Here is an 8,086-nt window from a genome sequence, read left to right as displayed (position 1 = left end):
GAAGGGCCCTGATGTACGATTCCATTTCCGTGAAATGTCCAGAATAGGTAAATCCACCGAAACAGAGCAGGCTGGTGGGGTGATGGCCAAGGGTAGGGGGTTTCTCTGGGGCCACGGGGTGAAATGCCTCGGAACTGGATGGAGATGGTGCCTGCACAACCCTGTCGATCTAGTAACTGCCACTTTAAACTGGTTAATTTTATGTCGTGTGAATTTCACCTCAAAGCAAGTTTTAAAAAGACAATTAGATTGGAAGGATACAGAGACGATTAGCATGGCCCCTGTGCAAGAATGACTCGCAAATTTGTGAAGCGTTCCATATTTAAAAGAAAAAAGAGGGCTTCCTTGGTGGCGCAGTGGTTGAGAATCTGCCTGCTAATGCAGGGGACACGGGTTCGAGCCCTGGTCTGGGAAGATCCCACATGCCGTGGAGCAACTGGGCCCGTGAGCCACAACTACTGAGCCTGCGCGTCTGGAGCCTGTGCTCCGCAGCAAGAGAGGCCATGATAGTGAGAGGCCCGCGCGCCGCGATGAAGAGTGGCCCCTGCTCGCCGCAACTAGAGGAAGCCCTCGCACAGAAACGAAGACCCAACACAGCCAAAAATAAATAAATTAATTAATTTTAAAAAAAAAAAGAAAAGAAAAAAGACAATGAGATAACTTGGATGTATAGTAATATATGAAATTAATACCTAAATCAATAAATCTCATACACTAACAATAAAAAGATGTTTGCAATTAATCGTGTAAGACTTTTAAAATAATAATACCGGAGAGGGAAGGCTTTGGTCCTGTGGCCGCTGCATCTGCCTGGCCCCAGCTCCCCTCCAGCCCCCTCACCTGTGCCCGCCCACCTGTGCCCGCCCGGGCTCCCCACAGCCTCACCCCAGGGAGCTCCTGGCAGCGCAGGTGCGGACGACATGACCCTCCCGCACGGCGGCACCCACAGCAAGCATCTCTGTCACCCCACACGTCCCAGGTCTCGCCCCGGGGAGCTCCTGGCTGCGCAGGTGCGGACGACATGACCCTCCCGCGCGGCGGCACCCACAGCAAGCGTCTCTGTCACCCCACACGTCCCAGGTCTCGCCCCGGGAGCGGCAGGGCTGGTGTTCATCCTAGGTGCCGCAGCACACTCTCTCCCTGCAATGCCGTGGGGTCTCATTTGTCATCTGTCACTGTGGTTTCTTGTTCCGGGAGCGAGTTCCCAGCTGAAGGGGAGCTCCCTGGGGAGGGGTCCCAGCACGAGGCACATGCAGGACCCAGAGAAAGTTCCCCTGAGCTGAAAGGGCATTAACTGAGCAGAGAGCGGCCTCTGAGACAGCCCATGACCCCCGCCTCCTGGGTTCACGCCGACCGTGGGCCGCACCCACCCTTCCATCAGGCTCCGCAGATGGTGGGTGTGTTGTGGCTAGCTGGCCCGCCGAGGGAAGCCGGCCGCTCGCAAGTCTCCTTGGCGAAGCCCCGGCGGCAGGACCGAGGGTGACCCGAGGAAACGTGTGCTGTGCAAAGGGCAAGGAAGAGCCATCGGGGTGGGACGTATGTGGGGACACCCAGAGCCACTGACGGCACATGACAGGACTGTCAACGTCCTGTGGGTAAAACGAGGCTGCCCGTGCACAAGAAGAGGACAGAAAGCCAAGAGGGCAGGGCCGGAATTAAAGTGACCAAGGTGCTGGTGCTGGGGGGAGGCAAAGACCTGGGTGAGCTTCAGACTTTGCGAGGTGAGGAAGCTCACTGTGACGGCGGGGCACCCACTTACAGAGCAGAAACAGAACTCATAACGTCACGACCAGGAGAGAGAGAAGCCACAGAATCCAGTGACAGAAGACTTACAATAAGTGAAAAAACGCCTACTTCTCCAGGTAAAGCTGGAGGTGGGATTAAGAAAACCACTCTGGTCTGTTCACCAAAGACCTAACATACAAGGCTACTGAAAGATTTAACACAAAAGGATGTAAAAATATACACCCAGTGACGTCCGCTTCTGGTCAGAATGCAGAGGATGTCGAAACCCTCAGCTCCCGACAAGAAAACTCATCACATTAAAGCCAGGGATGCGGGAAAAGCAGCACCTGCAGGGCGGCCTGAAGAATTGAGTTGCACAGAGAGACGAGCCTCTCCTCACGGGCACCCGGGGTGGGCACCTGTCTGGCATGGTGGGGGGTCAGCGGGCTCGGTCAACAGTCCAAACTATCAAGTGTCTAACAGGCGTGGAGCTGGAGGCCCAGAGGGCAGAAGACAGAAGACTACAGAAAAAAAATCTAACAACCCACTGAGTTCAGAAGCTGGCTGAAACAGCGGCAACCATGTAAGATAAATACAAAGAAAAACCATTCCTAGATGTGGCCAACTGCTGAAAACCAAAACTAAAGAGAAAATCTCAAACACTACCAGAAAAAAAAAAAAAAAAAGACACATCACTTACAGGGATTCAACAATAAAATCACTTCTGACCTCTCACCAAAAACTATGCAAGCCCGAAGACAATGGAATTGTTTCTTTAAAGAAGGAACGAGACAAACTAGAATTCCATGTGTGGCAAAACTATCCTTCAAAAATTAAGGCGAAATGAAGATATTTTCAGATAAATGAAAGCTGAGCCATCATACCCAATTACAATACATGCTAAAGGGGGGTTTTCAGGCTGCAGACAAATGATACCCAGTGGAAACTCAGATCTGCTGGAAGGAATGAAGGGCATCAAAAATGGTAAACATGGCGACCAAAAGAAAGGCATTATAGCTATTTTAACATTACACAAAATAGAATTTAATCAAAATTATCAGTAGAGACAAAGAGGGTTAACTTGCAACCACAAAAGATTCAACTCAACAGAAATATATAATTCTAAACGTGAATGCGCCTACAAAACTACAAGGAGAAATAGACAATTTGGCCATCATAGAATCTAACACAGCTATCAATACTTGATATATCAGGTAGACAAAAAAATTCAATAAGGATAAAGATTTGTACAATAAACCTAGATCTCACAGACATATATGGAACGCTACACGTTCAGAATATATATTCTTTTCAAGCACAGGTGGAATATCTACAAAAATTGGCCATATGTCAGGCCATAAACTTCCAGCAAATTTCCTACTATGATGCAGGTAAGTTAAATACAACATAACAGAAAACAAACAAACTCCACAGGCACCACCTCACCCCATGAGGATGGCTACTATCCAAAACAACAGAAAACAACAAGCGTCAGCCAGGATGTGGAGAAACTGGAGCCCTGTGCAAGGCTGGCGGAATGTGAAGTGGCGCAGCTGCTGGAGAACAGTGTGGAGGTTCCTCAAAAAACTAAACAGTCACCACTGGACCCAGCAATTCCATTTCTGGTCACACACTCAAAAGAACTGAAAGCAGGGTCTCAGTGGGGTATTTGTACCCCCATGTTCATAGCAGCGTTATTCACAACGGCAAGAGGTAGACGCAACCCAAGCGCCCATCCACACAGTGGAATGTTATTCAGCCTTAAAAATGAAGGAGATTCTGACACCTGCTACAACATGGATGAACCTTGAGGACATTTAAGTGACATAAGTCAGTTAAAAAAAAAAAATACTGTGTGATTCCACTTATATGAGTCCCTACAGGAGTCAAATCCATAGAGACAGAAAGCAGATGAGGGGGGGCCGGGGGAGGGGGACGGAAGGTTAGTGTTTAATGGGTGCAGAGCTCAGTTTGGGAAGATGGAAAAGTTCTGGAGAAGGATGGTGACGGCTTCACAGCAACGTGAATGTACGTAATGCCACTGAACTGTGCACTTAAAAACAGGAGTAGAGTCATGGATGTAGAAAACAAACTTATGGTTACCAGGGGGTAAGGGGGGGAGGGATAAATTGGGAGACTGGGATGGGCATAGACACACTACTATATATAAAATAGGTAACTCATAAGGACCTACTGTAGAGCATGGGGAACTCTACACAATACTCTGTAATGGCCTATATGGGGAAAGAATCTAAAAAAGAGTGGATATATGTATAGGTATAACCGATTCACTTTGCTGGACACCTGAAACTAATACAACATTGTAAATCAACTATATCCCAATAAAAAAAATTTTTTTAATGGTTAACGTGGTAAATGTTATGTTATATGTATTTTACCACAATAAAAAAAAAAATTGGAGACAGGGTCTTTAAAGAGGTGAATAATGTAAAATGAGGTCCCAAGGGTGGGCCCTGATCCAATCTGACTGGTGTCCTTATAGGAGGAGGAGATTAGAACACAGACACACACAGAGGGACGACCATGTGAGGACACAGGGAGGAGATGGCCGTCTGCACGCCCAGGAGAGGCCGCCTCAGGAGGACCCAGCCCCGCGCACACCCTGAAATGGGACTTGCAGCCCCCAGGACCGTGGGGAGCAAATGCCTGTTGTCTGAGGCCCTCCAACGCACCACCCTCCCCAGCCTGTGGTATTTGTTGCAGCAGCCCTAGAAAACTCATGTACAGATTAAAGGAGAAACATCGTATGATCATCTCAACAGACGAATAAACGAAAATTCAACATTCGTTCATGATTTTTTATCATTAGCAAACTAGGAATAAAATTGGACTTTCTGTGAATCTCCCGGGTCTTCCCCGCGCTCTGCTTCTTGTCTTCGGGGGTGGAGGGAGGACCTGGGGCCACAGGACGAGCCCCACCCTCTGCCACCAGCACAAGGATCCCCAACAAGCCCTTCCCAGGCCGCCCGCTGGGGGGCCTCCAAGGTGTCTTTTCAGCCTGTTAACAAGCAGTCCTGGCCGTCGAGACCCACCAAGGGGCGCGAGATCAGGGATGTCGCCGTGAGCATCTGGGGAACCCAGCTCCAGCGCCCAGACCTCAGCCAGTGACCCAGGACCGGGTGGACAAAACTGGAAGGTGGACGAGGCCTGAGTCCCCTCCTGGACGCCCTTGACTGGACAGCCCTCGCCCGGCCAGAAACCGCAGGACATTCCCCACACGTGTGCATGCACACACACGCAGGTGGGCACAGCCCCACACGAGCATACACACACCCGTGCATGCACACACACATTACACATGTATATGGCCATACAAGGGCAGGCACACAAACCCATGCGTGCACATACACACATGTGGGCCCACAGGTGCACACGTGCAGGTGCACGCAGGTTCATGTGTGGGCACGTGGGTGTGCACATTTGCATATGTGTGCACGTAGGTACACACATGCACACCATGCACGCATGCCTCACCACATTCCAAACGGTGAAACATTTATAGGCCTCATTATTTAAACCAATGCAGTGAAACTAAAAATTGCTAAAAGGATCTAAAAAAGAAGCCAGATGATTTGGAAATTCAAAGCTACGCTCCTAAATAACTCCTAGGTCAGAGAGCAAATGAAAGTTGCTGTGACAGACGATTTTACAAGTGTTGGGAGAGAGACTGCACATCCCCGGGGCCAGCTTCAGGAGGGGTTGTCAGAGAATTCACAACCTTAAATGTTTTTATTACTGGGTGAGAGAGACTGAAAATAAATGAACTAAACATTCGACACAAGGAGGGAAAACAGAACAATAAAGTAAATCCACGGGAGGCAGGAGCGAGGAGTACAGATAAAGGCGAATTAATGAATTGGAAACAAGAAAAATGGGGGAACTCATCAGTAAATCCAAGCGCTGGTTCCTCAAAATAAATAAATAAAATAAACAAACGTCTGACCGGGCTAATCAACAGAGCGAAAGAACCCAGACGCCGTGTGGGCCCAGAAGAGGGGACCAGAGAGCCGGGATTAAAAGTGACAGGTTAGTACATGGGATATTCTTGATGAAACTGACAACATTCTAAGACAATATAAATTACCAAAATCAACTTAAATAGGTTTTTAAAAGCTATATCCACAGCTGCAGAAAAGTAGAAAAAGGTACATGATGGGCAGTCCCTTCCCCTCCCACTCGACACCAGGGCAGAGGCCCCCAGTCAGGAAGTCCATGGGCTGCGGGCACCTCGGGAGGGGGGCCCAGCTGAGCACTGGTCGGGGGAGGGGGTCAAGGTCAGGGGGCCCGGGGAAAGGGAGGAGGGGCTTGGCGTCTACGGGCTGGTGGCCCCTGTGAGGGGACAAGGGCCCTCTCCCTGCTGTCCGGAGGCCTGGGGTGGAGGCCAGGAGATGGACCCTGCTTGCCCTCGACCCTGACCACTCTGACCCTTGACCCTGACCACCGCTGAGCTCCACCCCACCCCCACCGTCCCTCCACGCCGTCATGTCAGGGTCTCCCTGGCCACACTCGATTCTCGGGGGCGTGTCTTCTCCAACTGGAATCTCCTCCATCTTGTGTATTTTGTAGGATTTGCCCAAAGTCGTCTGGGGTGGGTGTGGTCTTTGCAGGAAGATGTTGAGCCACGGCCCGTTTTGTTCAGTGGTTGCAGGACTACCCCTGGGTTCTGACTTCCGGCACCAGTTTCTGCACTATTTTCCCGGGAATTTGCCGTTTCCTCCCCGCCGCCCACCTCGCCCTCTCACCATCGTCAGGGTCCCTGCTGCCCTCAGGCTTTGTCCTCTTGTCGCCCCTGACTGTCCCTCTGGGCTCCGTCCCGCTCGGCCCATCACCTGAGTCCATCAGAGGCAAGACTCCAAGCCTCCTCGCTCTGGCTCTGTCCGCTTCCTTCGTTTCTGCTCTTATTTTACTATCGCTTTCCTTCTTCTTTCTTTGACTTTATCCTTTAATTCCCCGAATTCAGGCATCAGCAAGCGACCCCTGAACGGTGACTAGCCGAGAAAACTCAGATGGATTTTCCACTTCTGCGGGGAGAAGACTGTATGTGACCCTCCAAATCCAAGGTATTTACTATCTGGGGGCAACCAGCATGGGGGTCACAAGGCACTCACCGGGAAGAGGTCAGGAGGCTGGGAGCAGCGGTCTCACCTGGGCCTCCAAGACGCCCCTCCGCGGCCGCCCAGGCCTGCAGGCTGACCCCGAGCAGCTTGGGGCGACGCAGGCGTGCTCGGCCTGGAGAGCCACGGCCAGCCCAGCTGCACAGGGATGTGGGGAGCCCTCCCCTGCCCGCCCGCCACCTGCCCAGGGTCCCCCGGGGCTGGGCCCGGCTGGGCTCCCTCCTGCACACAGCGCTGCCCGTGCCGTCGCCGACTCTCTCCCGCGCTTCCCCGCCTGGGCCCTACAGCAGCCTCGGCTGGGCCAGGGTCCCCTCCTCCAGCCCCCGCCGAAGAGCCATCCTGGGGGCTCTCCAGACGTCCTGACACCACCACCACCACGTCCCTCGCGGCCACCTTCCCGTCTCGCCCCCCCGACCCGTGGCCCTGCAGCACCCCGGCCCCCTCGGCACCTTATTTTTGTGCTTTTCTCTTTCAGCTAAACCTGGGCAGCTTCTGGGGCTTCCCTGGTGGTCCAGTGGTTAAGACTCCGCGCTCCCACTGCAGGGGACAAGGGTTCAATCCCTGGTCAGGGAACTAAGATCCCACATGCTGCGCGGCGTGGCCAAAAAAAACTCCAAAAAATCCGGGCAGCTTCCAAATCCCCGCTGTCCAGGTGACACCCCAGACGGGCCCAGCCAGCGGCGGACCGTTCAGAAAAGGCAGGAGGCCCCTTCTGCGTCTGTCTGTGGCACAGACATCCACCCCCCCCACTTCCCCAGGAGAGCACCCAGGAGCCGAACTGTGCCTCTGAGGACAGCGGGGCCCTCAGGCTGCCGCCGAGGTTTTAAGAGAAGAAAGACCTCTTTGACATTGATGGGAAAAGAAGCCTTTACCGCCACTTCAGTTCTGCAAGTAAATGTGTCAGAACAGGTGCTGCTGAGTTTCCCAAGAGGCACGAGGTGGGTGGGTTCCCGGCAGGCGGCCGTGCAGCGCCGCAAGACCCTGTCCCGCACCTCGCAGGGCAGGGCCAAGGGGGGCCCGTGGGGAAGAGCGCGCTTCCCAGCCTTGCCCGGCCCCCAGCTAAGCCCAAACCAGTTCACAAGGCGCTTCCAGTTAACAACAGGGCCCCACGACCATTTTCTCAGGAAAGAAAACCAAGAATATTTCTCCAAAGATTATAAACGTTTCCTTTCGCTATCGCAAACTCCTTCCTCTTCCCCGAAGTTCCTCAGATCAACATCTTTGGT

At 52.4% G+C, this 8,086-nt stretch overlaps 1 pseudogene; it reads left to right on the top strand.

Annotated features, from left to right (window-relative positions):
* Positions 1-230: 230 nt before the first annotated feature.
* Positions 231-326, top strand: LOC132366845 (U6 spliceosomal RNA; annotated as a pseudogene).
* Positions 327-8,086: the final 7,760 nt, after the last annotated feature.

Source organism: Balaenoptera ricei, chromosome 5 (genome assembly GCF_028023285.1).
Source record: "Balaenoptera ricei isolate mBalRic1 chromosome 5, mBalRic1.hap2, whole genome shotgun sequence".
NCBI lineage: Eukaryota > Metazoa > Chordata > Mammalia > Artiodactyla > Balaenopteridae > Balaenoptera > Balaenoptera ricei.
This window is presented reverse-complemented; position numbering and strand designations above follow the sequence as displayed.